The sequence below is a fragment of the Dasypus novemcinctus genome, chromosome 6, assembly GCF_030445035.2.
Source record: "Dasypus novemcinctus isolate mDasNov1 chromosome 6, mDasNov1.1.hap2, whole genome shotgun sequence".
Taxonomy (NCBI): Eukaryota; Metazoa; Chordata; class Mammalia; order Cingulata; family Dasypodidae; genus Dasypus; species Dasypus novemcinctus.
Window position 1 is genome coordinate 28,247,529 of NC_080678.1, and position 16,777 is coordinate 28,264,305.

At 40.1% G+C, this 16,777-nt stretch overlaps 1 pseudogene; it reads right to left on the reverse strand.

The window, feature by feature from the left end:
* Positions 1-428: 428 nt before the first annotated feature.
* On the reverse strand, positions 429-2,281 carry LOC101439830 (double-strand-break repair protein rad21 homolog pseudogene; annotated as a pseudogene).
* Between the last annotated feature and the right edge of the window lie 14,496 nt (positions 2,282-16,777).

Consider the following 16,777-nt stretch of genomic DNA (forward strand, 5'->3'; position numbering starts at 1 on the left):
GTGTCATGATGATGGGAAGGAGTGTTGCTGGGGGGGGGGGGGGGGGAGAGGAGGGGTGGGGGTGGTAGGGTTCAATGGGACCTCATATATATATTTTTTAATGTAATATTATTACAAAGTCAATTAAAAAAAAGGAAAAAAAAAAAAAGAAGAACACAGAGCAAACGCAAACAGACATAGAAAGCAGACAACCTGGGTGGGGGGAGGGAGTGGAAAGGGAGAGAAATAAATAAATAAATAAATAAATAAATCTTCTTTAAAGAAATCATGCTGTATGTCTGCATGCTCTCTAAGTGTTTATTTATTTTATTTTATTTTATTTTTTACAGAAAAAAACCTAAATTTTCTGGAAGGGTTTCGTGCCCTGCACATGGGGGCAATTTGTACACACTAGTGAAGTTAACACTAGCTATAATGTTTCTAGATGCTCAAATAATATGGAATCTTGTTCTAGGTGTGGGGATGATATCACTGTATGGTTCTTCCTGCGTCAACTCAATAGTTTGCTGCTTTTTAAGAACCAAGAAACTGTAGAACTTAGCTGTGGCTTGTTTTCTGTTTGTGTTTCAACATAACTCAAGCAAACAGGTAGATTCAGCTTCAGTTTTAACAAGAGCTCGCTGAAGACCATGAAGCATCTGCTGAGTTCTTTTGTTCCATCTTCTTTCTTCTTGATCTTGATCACCCCAGAAGCATCTTCATTCTCCTCTTCCTCTTCCTCTTTCTCTTTTTCCTTCTCCTTTTCTGGCAGTTCTAGCTCTGGTATTAGCTGACAGATATTTGGAGGCTCTTCTGGAGGGAGCTCAACAGGGGGTAATTCCATTTGTTCAGCCTGCTGAGGAGGCATCACAGGTTGCCTTTTGCTTAACTCCCTGAGGTGGTGGTGGAGATATAGTTGCCTCATCCAAATTTGTTCTGCTGGTTTCCATCACTGACACCTGGAGGTGGCTTAGTTTCCAAAATGGGTTCATCAGTACCACCATGCTGCTGATATTATTGTTGCTGGTAATCTCTGGGAACCTCTGGATTTTCAAATTCTTTAAGGAACTCATCCAAATTATGAGTCCTCCTTTCCTCCTTTTTCTAAGGTCTTCTGGTACAAGTGGTGTAAGACAACGTGTAAAGAGCTTCAGTAGTCTATTATTCCATAAAGGCTGAACAGGTAAAGAGAAAAGTTTTTCTACTGCTCCAGTCTCTTTCCACATCATCAATTTCTTGGTGGGTGGTGCCAGATCCAAAGTAGTAACGATATCAGAATAATCACTAAGCTGGGCTCTGATTGTCTTGCTGTCCAACCCTTTGACACTGTCAACAATTAGCTTCCCCTTCCTCTTGGCTTTTGTTTCTTTTACAGTGCTATCAATAGGCTCCGAAGCAAATGCTTCTTCCTCATTTGGAACAAGTGTTGTTTGATCAGTCATAGTTGGCATTGGTTCAACAGGAGCCACTGAATCAGGACTATCAAGCCCACCCATTGATGCATCATCATCCTCATCCATGTCATCATGTGCAGGCTGCTCTGGCAACATTACCCTCAGAGAGGGCAGGGGGATCATCAAAGATACTGCCATCATTATTACTAATATGTTTGTCATCTAATATATCACCATCATTTCCTTCTCCAAAATTGTCATCCTTATATTGGTCTTCATATTCTAAATGGTTAATTTTCTCATTCAGATTGCTGGTGCTCTGCCCAGGCTCAAGTAAGAGGTTTGAAGCACTAATCCTTACTAACATGTCATCATCTTCAAAAGCACTGCCTTCTCTCATTATCTCACGATCATCCATTCCAAAGTCACCAAAATCATTTTCTTGTAGGATACTGATGTTCCCAACTTCTTCTCTCATGGTTATCTCTTCCACTCTACTCTGGTTTAGGCTGAACTGCTGGGCCACATGAATGTCATCTAAGTCAGACAGGGGTTGATCAAAGTCATGAAATTCTTCCGGTAAGGTAATGGCATTATAAGATGCTTCCCGATTTTCCTCAGACAGGTCAACAACACCTGGTCGAAAAGTCATCTTTATCTTAATGAATGCCTCATTGCAGTCTGCAAGGAGATATTTGGCTTTCCTGTGATAGATTCAAACTACTCCCAGTAAGAGATGTCCTGATGTTCGAAGGGCCATCTTCACCTTCGGTGAGATGATACTGTCTACACTGCTCTCTATTACATTCAGATGCATGGGCTTTGGTTAGCTTCTTATCCCAGTGGGCCACCAGCCAAATTTTGGCTAGAGGCCCTCCTTTACTGAGGACAGTGTGTGCGTAGAACATTGTTCTGGTTGACTATAAAATAGGAGGAAACCTTACTGCCGGTCTGGAGTAGGGCGGGGCTGGGTGGCCTGGGGAGGGGAAAAGGGTCTGGGGAGGGGGCGAGGAAGGCGGGGAACCCTTGTGTGGTGTAGCTTCAAAGCAGCTCCTGCTGCCGCCACCTCTCTTAGTGTTCAGACCCCAACATATGAGCCAGCCTCTTGGGAGGAATATGCAATTGCAGAAGTGGAGTTTATAAACATGCCAAAAATACTGATAAAGGACTGTCACCATTTCCTACTGTTTTAGAACTCTTTACTAGTTGCTTGTAAGAGAGTGTGGCACGTAGTAGGCACTCAAAAGTAGTTGTTGAATTACTGGAAGGCAGCGCATTCATAGGCATAATATTTAAGCAGCCGGTAATGGGTTATAGGAGCTTTCTGCAGCTGTGAGAACAGCACTGGGACACATGCTTTTACGTAAAAATTGCAGGCCAAATTAATCTGATATTCCAAATCAGTTTATAGCAGATATGATGCAAGTTGCTGAATCTCAGAGCTACATATCATCAGTATCATTTTCAACAAATAATTCTTGAGCACTTGCTATGAACGATGAGTTAGTCTGGCATTGGAGGATTTCAATAAAACCTTAAGACATAGCTTATGCCTTGAACATCTAGCTGCGAAATGCAACTCAAATAAATAACTAGATTGCAAAATACCACGTGAGAGCATAAATGTAAAGCTCGTAGCCAATGATAAACACTCAACAGATAATTACTATATCAACATTGTTTTTTGTTTTAATAATTACTAAGATAAATTATTATAGCTTTATTAATAAGAAGAAACAATAATTTTTATAGCTACCTTTTAATGTGTTATTATGTGCCAAGCCCTATGCTTGGTGTTTTATATGTTATATTTAATCATTGTATCAATCCTATAAATCAGCATCATTATTATTAATCATATTTTTCAATAGAGGAAATTGGGACTGAAAAGTTAAATAGCTTGCCCAAATTAAGCACTTGATAAGTATACCAGAATCAGAATAGATATTTGTAGTAGTTTGATATTGTTTATGAATTCCAAAAATAGACATTAGATTAAGTTTGTAAACTGGTTTGTTCCTCTGATCATATTAGATTATTCTGGATTCAGAGGTTTCACTTTTACTTGATTAAATAATGATTAAGGCTTTGATTGGGCACTTCAGTGGGAACTTGAGACTCTGCCCCCTTGGTGGGCAGCAACTCACAGGGAACCCGCATCACAGAGAAGGGAGGTAAGAGTTTTAATGTTGGAGCACCAGGAAGTAAAAACACAGGAGAGGAACAGAGAGGAGTAGAGACAGCTCCATGATAATATGGCAGAGGCCCCAGGAAGAGAGAGGAGCCATTCATCTGATAGTTTACAGCTGGCCTTGTGGAAAGAGCAGAGCAGTTGAGCCCAGAGAGAAAGAACCCTGGGAGAGAGAGGAGACTTATCCCAGCCTATAACTGATGTTGAAAGAAGCTGGGACCACAGAGCCCTAGAGAAGAGAAAAGGAAGGCTGGATCCTGGCAGACATCAGCAGACATCTTGCCCCAACATGTGTCAACAGACTTTGGTGAGGGAAATAACTTATGCTTTATGGCCTGGTAACTGTAAACTTCTACCCCAAATAACCACCCTTTACAATAGCCAACAGATATCTGGTATTCTGCATCAGCACCCCTTTGACTGACTAATACAATAGTCTGTACAAGAAGTCCATAAAGAGATCAAGGAAGAGAGACATTAATTACTGCTAGAGAAAATAGGGGTGATGTCTCTGAGCAGGAAGAGCAGAATTGTAATGGGGAAAGAGGGAGGAGAAGGATCTGTGGGAATGGAGGAGGTGGGGGTAAGTATATATTTATGCACTTCCTGAATCAGGTTGCCCAGAACTTCACTCAGGGCCATGCTCATCATGAATGCTCAACTCAAGTTCTTTCACTGAATAGTGATAGGGAATTAGGAGATGTGTTGGTAGAACAGCAAGTAAACTTGTTTTGCTGGAATAACGAGTTTGTGTAGGGCAAAGGCAGGATTTATGTAGGCTCCAAACCTACAGCACTCAGAACACTCAGCCTTTCAAGTGACCCTACCTCAGTTACTTTCCATTCATTTACTCTCTTATTTTCATTCATTGAGATAACAAGTATTTATTGACCTCCCAAACTCATTCACTGTTCTGGATGCTAGGGAGTGAACAAAACAGACAATCTCTACATTTATGAAACTTTTATTGTATTGGGAAAACACAGATATTAACATTAAAACAAATCAATAAATAAGGTCATTTTAGATAATAAATGCTATGAAGAAAATAAAACTGGGCATTGAAAATGACGGGTTGGGGAAGGTCCAACTTTCGTTAGGATGGAGGTAGAAGGCCTCTTTGAGGAGGTGACACTTGAGCTGAGACCCAAATGATCTGAAGTTTGTAGCTGGAGAGAAAAGCAAGTCCAAAGTTCATGAAGCAGAAGCAATATTGGTATGTCTGAGGGACTGAGAGAAAGGTATGGTAGTTAGAGTATGGTGAGCAAGGGGGGAGAGAAGAGATCAGAAAGCTGGCAGAAACTAGCTTGTTTGGATCTAGCAGGTCAGGGTGGAGGAGTTTGGCTTGCGGTGAGTTTTAAACAGACGAGGGATATGGTCTCATTTACATACTTGAATGACCTCTTAGACATGGACAGAGATAAGCTGGCCAGATAGGAAGCTGTTAAAATCATCCATACAAGCAGAAATGGGGTCATATTGTAGGGATGGCTGTAGAGGTAGGGAGATGCGATTGTTGGTTTATTTTGGAGGTAGAGATGACCTGACTTGCTGATAGAGTGCATATGGACATGAGGTACAAAGGGAAAAGGAGAGGAATTAATCCAGAAGGATCCACTGGCTCTTGACGTGAGCACTTGAATGAGTGATGGCACCATTATGTGAGATGGGGAAGACTTGAGAAGTAGTATGACAGGTAAAGTGAAAACTTCTGTTTGGTCATGTTGAGCTTGAGATTACCCTATATCTTTTCTTCAGCAGACTTATCCCACTCTCTAATTATCTTAGTTTATTTTTTATAATTGTCTGTTGTTCATTTATTCAAAAGGATCTTCAAAAAGAGCAATAGCCTTGTTTATCTCGTTTGCTGTTGTATTGTTAGAGGCTAGAATGCTGGCTGGCACAAAGTAGATATCTGCTTATTAAATAATGTCATTTGTTGTTTCTGCTTCAGTGGTTCTTAAGCTGAAGTGCACATCAAAACCACCTGGAAAGCTGATAAAAAGTTGAGAATTAGCTCCCATTCTACCCCCTTCCCATAATGATTCTGCTATACTAGTTCTGGGATTGCATTCAGGAAACTGCATATTTAACCAACACTGTGGATGGGCAGTGGACTACAACTTGAAAGCCAGTGGTTTAGATACATCAGTGTTCGTTCAAATATTTACCTTAGAAACCACACTTTAGTGGTCCTAAGAGACTATAAAGCATGGCTTCAAGAATTCAAAGCCAGTCAAACCATAAGGTGTTGCTTTACTTTCAAGAGAAAACTGGTAAAATAATCCTGGAGTCCGTCTTAGGTCATTTGACCTATATTCTGCATTGGAAACCAGTAAAAGACCTCTTAGAAGAGTCCTCATTAGAAGAAAGATGACTACCTAAGTGCTGGAATCTCAAGGGCAGCAGAGCAACCCTCTTTTTTTTTAAACCACATCCCCAAAGTGCACATATATTTTCAGGTGTGTGAAGTTCCTTTACTTGGTGACTTGGTAAATGTATGTTTTTGTTTGCCCAGAACCCATTGTCTTTTCTAGAAACAGTGCCCGAATTTTCCTTTGTGGAATCTGCTTTCACCCCTGGGCTGCAGTCTTTTTTTTTTTTTAAAGATTTATTTATTTATTTAATTCCCCTCCCCTCCCCCGGTTGTCTGTTCTCTGTGTCTATTTGCTGCGTCTCATCAGTGGCAAGGGAAGTATGGGCAGCGCTATTCCTGGGCAGGCTGCACTTTCTTTCACGCTGGGCGGCTCTCCTTATAGGTGCACTCCTTGTGCGTGGGGCTCCCCTACGCTGGGGACAACCCTGCGTGGGGGGGCACTCCTTGTGCGCATCAGCACTGCGCGTGGGCCAGCTCCACACGGGTCAAGGAGGCCCGGGGTTTGAACCACGGACCTCCCATGTGGTAGACGGACGCCCTAACCACTGGGCCAAGTCCGTTTCCCTATGGCTGCAGTCTTGGTGCCCTTCTCACCCCTCGCCAGAGGATAATGTTCTCTTCAAGCATTGAATCTTTAGTGAAGTGAAACAAAGACTTTAGAAGATCAAAGTTCTTCTTGAGGGAGGACCCTGAAAAGAATGCTATTAGCTGCTGCTGCAAAGCTCTCCCCAGCGGCTCTTGTCCTTTACAAGAGCCTGAATCTTCAGTTTTTCCTTCAATTATATGAGTTATAAGCCTTTTTCTTCCAATAAATTCCCATTTTGCTGAAGTTAGTTATACGGAACTCAGATGCTTGTAATATAATCTATGACACAGTGACAAAGCCTTGTAATCTGAAATAAGGGGTAAAGCTTTCAAGACAAACCCTTTCTGGGAGCAGTAACACATTAGCCTAATGTCTGATAGAGCCTAAACAAGCAAACTTCACCAGGCAGAAGAAAGCAGAAGGGCTCCACGGCCTGACATCAATCCTACCGTTGAGGTAGGAAGGAAAAGAATGGCTAGGGCATGACGCACACATGCCACTTACTTCACAAATGTACTCTTTGTTTACATATGAGATAAATAATCTTGCTAGCAACTCTCAACACTTTTATTTCAGGTTCTACTCAATCCTCCCAGTTACTGGATTTCTATCTCCAGAATGAACTTTCAGGGCAACCTTTCTAAGGAGGGCATAATTACTAGGACGCCTAAGCCTAAGACATCAATTTATGAACATGAGAACTCATAACATTAAATTTAGTTCTCATTTCCTTCTGTGGCCCCCATGGGGAAAAAAAAGAACATCCTGTCCGTTTAATCATTTGGGTTAAACCCTAGTCATTTATGGACTTCCTCCCCCTCCCCACCCCCGTTTTTTAAAGACCCATAACTCTAAGATTCTAAGAAATACCTGAATTCATGCCTACTCAATCGGTTATGAACAATAGCCTCTGAACAAAACAAGTTTCTCACAACCTCATTGGTAGTGATTACTGAAATAAAGTAAAAACAGATAGGAGGCCGAACAAAGCCAACACTATTCTGAGTGTGGACCACACCCAGGGAGAGATAATGAGCATGTTATAGTTTAACAGGAGTAATAAAAATGAAATCTAATCATTTGCAATGTATAAATGGAGATCAAATGTAAAAACCAGTCTAGTTAATTTTTTTCAGCTTTTATAGTGGTTGCTATTTGTGAAAACCAAACATAACAAAATCTGGGTATAATCTATATGGGTTCTCCACAGCGGGTAGTTTTCACCTTAAATGGGGGGAAATCATCGTTCTTATCATAAAACATGAAACAGTATTACTAACATTTGTTGAGCACCTTACTGTGTGCCAAGGACTATTCTAGGTGCTTTACAATTTAGATGACTACATTTAATCCCTACAACCACCCCAGGCGGTATTATCTTATCATTCCTGTTTACAAATAAGGGAAACTGATGTGCTGAAACTTTGAGAAATTTGTAATTTGCCCAAGGTCATAGAGCTGGTCAATGGCAGAGGTCAGGTTTTGAATTCAGGAATAAAATGGCTTCATAATTTAGGCCCTCAACCCTTTCTCTTACCACTGCCCAACACTGGCCAATTAGAGAACAGTATCTTGTCGTTACTTGTGGCTGCACTCGTGCTCCTTCTAACCCTCCATCTCAATGTTTAAAGCTTCATTTTTTTCAACTACCTGAACCAGGTAATCAAAATAAATAGGCTTTCAAGAAGCCAAATTACTTGGATGTTAATTGTTAACTAAACAGCCTTTCCTGCAGCCTTTATGGAAACCTACTTACCCAGTTTTTACATGAAATTAAGTAGCAGGAATTACGGATCAAATCTAAGTCACACCCCCATATACATGAACAAGGTCCTTGGTGTACAAATTCCCTTGAAGGGTTTATTTTTTTATTTTTTTTTTCTTTAAAGATTTATTTATTTATTTAATTTCCCCCCCTCCCCTGGTTGTCTGTTCTTGGTGTCTATTTGCTGCGTCTTGTTTCTTTGTCCGCTTCTGTTGTCGTCAGCGGCACGGGAAGTGTGGGCGGCGCCATTCCTGGGCAGGCTGCTCTTTCTTTTCACGCTGGGCGGCTTTCCTCACGGGCGCACTCCTTGCGCGTGGGGCTCCCCCACGCGGGGGACACCCTTGCGTGGCAGGGCACTCCTTGCGCACATCAGCACTGCGCATGGCCAGCTCCACACGGGTCAAGGAGGCCCGGGGTTTGAACCGCGGACCTCCCATATGGTAGACGGACGCCCTAACCACTGGGCCAAAGTCCGTTTCCCCCTTGAAGGGTTTATACTTTGTTACAATGGATTGGAGATGGGTGACAATCTCTCAGAAAGGTAGGTGCTTTGTCTGGTAGGTGATTTCACTTCTATGGCAGGGAGGTAATTAAGAGACCAGCCAGGGACTTGTATCTGGGAGTGACCTTGGGTATAACGTGAGGGCTGCACATACAAATATTCAGGGACTCTCCAAGTGCAGTGTGGGTTTTCTGAGCCAGGCTCTCTGAAGTCTGGCTATAATACCACATGTTTCAGCCCAGAATATGATAGTTTCTTAAAGACTCTAGTCTTTTTTACTTTTTCTTTTCTGCAAAATGGGATATAGAATTGATCTAATGCTACTGTTCTTCAGATTGCCAGAGTTTTTACAGGATGCTCCTCTGGTTGGGCTTGGCTTTTGTGTTTTCTGGGAGTATTCCAGCATCCCTTCCCTCATGCCATTGCTTTCTTTATATATATTATTAATACTTTCATTACTGGATTAACAATCTAATGCAAAAATTTTTTAAAGAAAGAGGGCATAGTGTGACTCCCAATGGTCCTGAACAAGACTGCTCCCTATACCATTGTTCTCAGAAGAGACAGAAGAGGAAAAAAAGGGTATGACCTCCCCTTCCTCAAAACATATATGTGGTATAGGATATCAAGGTGAAACATAGGTTAGCCAAAGTCACAAATAAATGAGTAGAGGGGTTCAAAGTTAGAATATAGATATGGATAAAATGCTGGAAAGTCTACAAACTTGAAAGTCAATACGTTCTAGTGGAAAGGCCAGCAGAAAAGTCTCCACAACACTTGGGTTCTCTGCTAGTTATCTGTATGGACTTGAGCAAGTGGCTTTATGATTCTGAACTTTAGCTTCCTTATCTGTAAAATGAGTATGGGAATCAACTTATACATTTGTAAACTTGGAAAGGACTTGGAGATCATTTGACCCAGCCTCTGATCCACAGCAGAAATTTCATCTACAGTGTTTCTGATGGATAACCAATCACCTAACCTCTCATGAAAGGATGCTCATTATCTCTTTACATTCCTTATGGTGAGCTAAATTCTGCAACTCAGCACATCCATTCGTTGGTCTTGGTTCTCTCCTTTGAAGTGCTGAGATGGCAACATCATTGGCAGGAGAGGGAATATAGTACAGTGGAAAGATGGCCAAGCAAATCTGAATTTGAACCCCATCTTGCATACTTAATTACCTGTGATATCTTGAGCAACCTGCTTCAGTTCTATGAAGCTCAGCTTCTTTATTGATCTGTTTTAGTTTTTTAGGCTGCTTGAGCAAATCCCATGAAATAGGTCAGGTTAAACAATGGGAATTTATTTGCTTAGAGTTTTGAGACTAAAAGAAAGTCCAAATCAAAGTATCATCAAGGCAATGCTTTCTTCCCAAAGACTGTGGCATTTTGGGGCTGGATACTGGTGATTCTTGGTCCTTAGCTTATCACATGGCAATGCACATGGCCGCCTCTCCTGACCTTTCCCTTCTCATTTGGAGTCCATTGGTTTCAGCCTCTGGCTGCTCTCTGTGTGGCTTTTTCCCTCACTGTCAGAATCCCATTCCCTTTGTAAAGGACTCCAGCAATAGGATTAAGACTCATCCTGATTGGGCTGGGCCCATACCTTAACTGAAGTAACCTCATCAAAAGGTCCTGTGGACAATAGTTCACACCCAAGGAATGGATTAGATTTTAGAACATGTTTTTCTGGGGTACATACAGCTTCAAACCACCACACTATCTAATGGGGAGTATGGCAACCCGCCCCTCAAATTTGTTGGGAAGTTTAGGAATAATTTATGTAAAATGCCTGCATATAGAGGGTGTTTTATAAAAAAGACTATTAAGAGGATTCTTTTTCTTAAAGCATAATAAAATCAGTATTTATTGAGGCTTGTGGAGTTTATGGCACAATTTCAGGTTCTTGTTACAGTGGGTAGTTCTGAAATTTTCTCAACTTTTTGCCTAGTTCCTGTCCTGAATAAATAATCACTTCTGATATATTTCACCTGTATTTCCCTTCCCAATAAATCTTATTCTTTTGCTTATAAAATTAGAAAAGAAGAAGGAAGCTTAAAGGTGGACTTACTGAAGTTGTAGGTTTGTATATTCTGACTAGTTAGGAAAAAATCCTCAGTGGAGATAAAGTTTAATCTTTACTTTGAGGCATGAGAGGCTTTGGAATTTTGCTGTGGAGGAGTAGTTTGCTTCTGACGAGAGAATAGTTTGGGTAGGAGCTAAAATGTGCACTGGGAGGAGGGATTGTAACAATATAGAGAACATGTCAACCTTACTGGAGTGAAAGGAATTTTGTGAATTTAGAAGTGAGATAGACCAGTACTATGGATCTCAGTTAGTAGGCTCCTCACAGAAAGTTTCCTTGAGAATGGAAGCTTCAAAATGCTTCCTCCTTCTTGTACATTGTTGCTGGGAATGTAAAAATGGTGCAGCCCCCGTAGAAAGTTTGGCAGCTCCTCAGAAGTTAAACACAGAATTACTGTATGACCCAGCAATCCCACTTCTAGGTATATACCCAAAAGAATTGAAAACAAGGACTCAAGCTGATACTTGTACACCATAGCAGCATTATTCACAATAGCCAAAAGGCAAAAACAACCCAAATATCAATCAACAGATGAATGGATAAACAAAAAATGTGGTGTATACATGCTATGGATATTATTCAGCCATAAAAAGGCATGAAGTTCTGATATATACTAAGACCCAGATGACCCTTGAAATCATTATGTTGAGTGAGATAAGCCAAACACAGAAAGACAAATATTGCATGATTATACTTACATGAAATATCTAGAACAAGCAAATTCGTGGAGACAGAAAGTAGGTTATGGTTGCTAAGGGTTGTAGGAGGGGGAATGGGGAGTTATTGTTTAATGGCTAAAGAGGTGTTTTTATTGGGGTGATGAAAATGTTTTGGAAATGGATGGTGGTGATGGTAGCACAAACATTGTGCATGTGTATAGTAACTATGAATTGTACACATGAAAGTCACTGAGATGAGAAATTTTGTATAATACATATACGGTCACGAGAAAAAAAATTCTTTAATTCTCTTGAATATGGCCATTACTACCAAAAATTAAAACATGTGGCTCCTTTGACCAAGCAAATCCACTTAAAGCTGTCTATGTAACAGAAAGTCTTGCATGAGCATTTAAAAGAATGTTCACTGCCTTGTGGTTTCTAACAGCAAACAAAAGTAACAACAATCTATATCTTCCAATAGGAGAATACTTAAAACAATTATAATACATCCATTAAATGAAACACTATTCAGCCTTAATAAAAAATTATGATAATCTTGATATGCTAACCTGGCCTGATGCCCATGATATATTATTAAGGAAAAATTGTTTGTAGAACATTATGCAAAGAATAATGCTTTGTTGTATGTATGTGCATATATATCATTTGTGTGTGGATATTGATATAGATATAAGTAGGGTATATGTATTTAGGAAAACATTTGAAAAGCTATACACCAAACTTTTAGTATTAACTGGTTATTTCTTAAGAGTAGGATTAGGCAGATGAGGGAGACTTTTGATTTTTACTTTAACTGCTTATATATTTGATTTTTTTACACATGCTAATAGTATTTGTATAATTAAAAACCCAGTAAAACAAGAAAAGTTGAATTCAGAAACACGTTTATGCACTTGGTTATTTTTCCTAAATTTCAGGAGTCCTCTCACTTGAAGAATACCTTTTTAAGGTAAATAGATAAAGAATCTTAAAAGGATCATCTGGTTTAATGTCTATAAAGAGACAGCTATCCGAGCCCTCAAGACAAGGCAAGAATCTAGAACCCCTGCCATCCCAGATTCTCCTCATTCCTTTCCACTGCTTCTCCTGGCTCTTAGGACAAAATGTCATAACTGGAGTGTGGCTGTTATGACTATTTTCAGTTATTTCAATGATTACCTTGAAAGGAGGTAAGATTATCATCATTAGATAATTTCCCACAAACAATTTGATGTATGCACTTGGGGTTCTCTGGCCTTGGAGTTGGCTTTCTAAAGCTTGGCACTATTAACATCTGTTACCTAACTTTTGCTAGATGTCATTGAAGAAAAACTAGATGTCATAGAAAAAAAACAAACATGAGCACTTGAGTTTGATTATTTTTAAGAGACCAAATTGCCTCACACAAAGACATATTCTTCAACTACCAGGTTGCATCATTAATTTTAGTTGGTTACTTCTTGAAATTGTTTCCCTAGTTGTAAGGGTTGGTAGGGTGAAGGATGTGCTTGGTTAAGTTCATCCATTTGTTCATTCATTTATTCACTCATGTCTTCATTGAATTACCGGTGGTGAAGTTTTGCCATTAGGAGTCAGTTAGGGAGTCTGAGAACAGAAATAACTGGGTTTGAATTCCTGGTCTGACATTTAGTGGCTGTAAAATCTTGGTAGCAATCTCTCCAAGCCTTGGATTTCTCATCTGTGAAATGCGGACAGTAATCAAAGTTTGTTGTAAGAATTGAAGAGGAACACTTAAAGAGTTTAGAACAGCACCTGTTATATATTACATGATCAGTAAAAGCTAGCTGTTGTTATTCATGAGTTAGTCATTAAAGAGACATTTATTGAGCCCCTATTGTGGCAAAATTTTGTGCTAGATTGTGAAACTTTAAAAATGGTTAAGGGAAGTGGATGTGGCTCAAGTGATAAGGCCTCTGCTTACCATATGGGAGGAACCGGGTTCAATCCCTGGGGCCTCCTGGTGAAAAAGAAGAGAAAGTGTGCCTACACAGCATGTCAGAGCCCACATGGTGAGCCAAGTGTCCACCTGGTGAGCCAAGTGCCCACATGGTGAGCCCAGTGCCCATGTGAGTGCCCGAGTGGCAAGCCAATGCCCGCATGGTGAGCCAAGTGTTTGCACAGCAAGCTGTATGTCTGTGTGGTGAGCCAGTGCCTGCGCAAGTGAGTCACACAGCAAGATGATGATACAACAAAAGAGAGACAAAGGGGAGAGTTAAGGTGAAGTGCAGCAGAGACCAGGAACTGAGGTGGTGCAATTGTCAGGACTCTCTCTCCATATCAGAGGTTCCGAGGATCAAATCCTAGTGAATCCTAGAGGAGAAAGATGAGCAGACAAGAAGAGAAATAGCTACAGAAGATCACACAGCGAATGGGCACAGACAACAGAAACTGAGGGGTGAAAGGAGGGGGAGGGGAGGACAAAAAAATTGTTTATGAAAAAATGGTTTAGATATGATCCTTGCTTTTAAGGATGCTAAGTCCAGATCTGAAATTTTTTTAAAGATTTATTTTATTTATTTATCTGCCCCCCTCCTTGTTTGCAGTTACTGTCTATTCTCTGTGTCCATTTGCTGTGTGTTCTCTGTGCCTGCTTGTCTTTTCTTTAGGTGGCACCAGGAACTAAACCCAGGACCTCCCATTGGAAAAGAGATGCTCAGTCACACGAGCCACCTCAGCTCCCTGGTTTGTTGTGTCTCTCATTGTCTTTCCTCTTTGTGTCTGTTTCCTTGTTGCATCGGCTTGCCACGCCTGCCCTCATTGCCAGCTTGCCTTCTCCAGGAGGCACTGGGAACCAAACTCAGGACCTCCCTTGTGGTAGGCGGAAGCCCAGTCACTTGAGCCACATCCACTTCCTAGATCTGAAATTCTTAACCTAATTGAATTCAGGGACCTTAGGTACTAAGGGAAGGGAAAAAAATTAAATCGCCACTTTTCACTAATCTCTAACTGAAATTTAGCATTTTCTAGGAATCAGTTACAAATGTGTATAAAAAGCTACATGGGTATTCACAGTATGTGTGACTTGTCATCAGTATTTCATAGCATATTATATAGTTTTGCAGATATTTTGTAATTTCATTTATGTACATCATTATTTTGAAATTATAATATTATTAGATATATGGCTAAAGCCAGGTATTGTATTAATAAAGAAGTATATATGTAACTATATTTCAAAATCCTTTTTTATATTTTGAAAACTATATTTCAACTTATTATTTCTTTTGTGCTCCTATATATTTTATTTTATGCATTTAAAAACAGTATTCTGAAATGAGTACATATATGTACTACATGTATGAAGATGTTCATAGCAGCATTTTCACAACAATGAAAAACTGAAAATGAATGAAATGTCCATCAATAGAAGATGGACAAATCAGTTGTGATATACTCATACATAGAAATACTACCCAGTAATGAGAAGGAGCAAATAACTGATATTTGCAGCAACTTGGATGAACCTCAAAAAACATGTTTGGGTGGAAAAAAAACAAACACAAAAAGGAACATACCATGTGATTCAATTTATACAAACTTCAAAAACAGGCAAAAGTGAACTCTTGTGTTGGGAGTCAAGATAATATTTGCCCTTTTAGGAGGTAGCAGTTGGGAGAGGGTACAGAAGACTTTGGAGTTAGTTATTTCTTGATCTAGATAGTTACATGAATGTATTCACTTCGTACAAATTGACTGAGCTGTACGTTTGTGATTTATGCACTTATAGCTGTGATACTTTAATAAAAATTTACTTTAAAAAGGGAAGGGTCCATAGGCTTCACCAGATTGCCAAAAGAATTCATTCGTCAGAGAAAAGATTGAGTCTCTAGTCTAGACAGAGACACAGATCCAGATGAATACTACAATAAAATGTATTACATCATTGAGGACAACTTCAAGTCCCAAAAATGCCCCTATATCACACTTCTTTTTCCTTCTCCCTGCCTTCAGCAACACTTGTGGCTACCACATCAATGATATAATTTCTTCCTTTGCTAGAGTCACAATAATTCTATAGTAAAATACCAGTAAGTCCACACTAATCCATATTTTATTCCTCTATCCTGAGGACCCTGGGATGGTGATGTCATCTCCACCTCTAAATCAAGAGAGGTCTTAGATCCCACATGGCTGATGGATGGAATTCATTGCAGAGACAGTTGCAGGACATTATATATCCTGCCATAACCCATTGAAAGGACTGGGAGTGTAAACTACAATGTAAACTATCATCCATTCTGTGTAGCAATGCTCCAAAATGTACTAAAAAAATGCATTGAATGTACCACAGTAATGAAAGAAGTTGTCGATGTTGGAGGAGTGGGGGGTGTGGGGAGCGGGGAATATGGGAACCGCTTATATTTTTTAATGTAACATTTTGTGTGATCTATGTATCTTAAAAAAAAGAAAAGAAAAAAATATGTTTTACACACCCTGGGTTTTGTAAACCATTCCTGATTCCAGTGTCTTATCCTAATGCTCCCTACATATTACTCATTCTTCTCAGACCATGTATCCTGTTTTTTGTAATGTCGAAAGTATGGTCACTGTAGCCATAGGGAAGAAATTACAAGGTAGCTTGAAAGCAGGCAGAAGCGAGCAAGTCATTTTGCCTGGGGTGGTCAGGAAGAAATCACACGGAAGAGGTGATGTTTTAGGGGCCCCTTGAAGAAGGGATAAGGAAACTTTCAACTGAAGGGCTTGTTGTCCAAGTGAGCAGTATCTGGAAAAAATAGAATGCCTGCTGGGACTAGGGAACGTTGAGTCATCTGGTGTTCAGGGCAGACGATGGGGGCGGGAAGCGGGTAGGAGATTTGTGGGAAAACTGTGTATCATGGTAAGGGGCAGCAACTAATGTTTTTCATTTTTACTTTTTAAAATAGATTTATTAATCCCCCCTCCCCCCAAGATGGCTCCCTCATCTGTTTGCTTGTTGTTTTTGCTTTCGTGTGTTTTTTTTTGCTCATTGTCTGCATCTTTCTTCTTTAGGAGGTACAAGGAACTGAACCTGCGATCTCCCATGTGGGAGGTGGGCTGCTCATTGTTTTTGCTTGTTGTCTGCTTTTTTTTTTTGGATTTATTTTTTAAAATTATTTCTGTCCCCTTACCCCCCATCCCCAGTTGTCTGCTCTCTGTGTCCATTCTCTGTGTGTTCTTCTGTGACCACTTCTATCCTTATCAGCAGGACTGGGAATCTGTGTTTCTTTTTGTT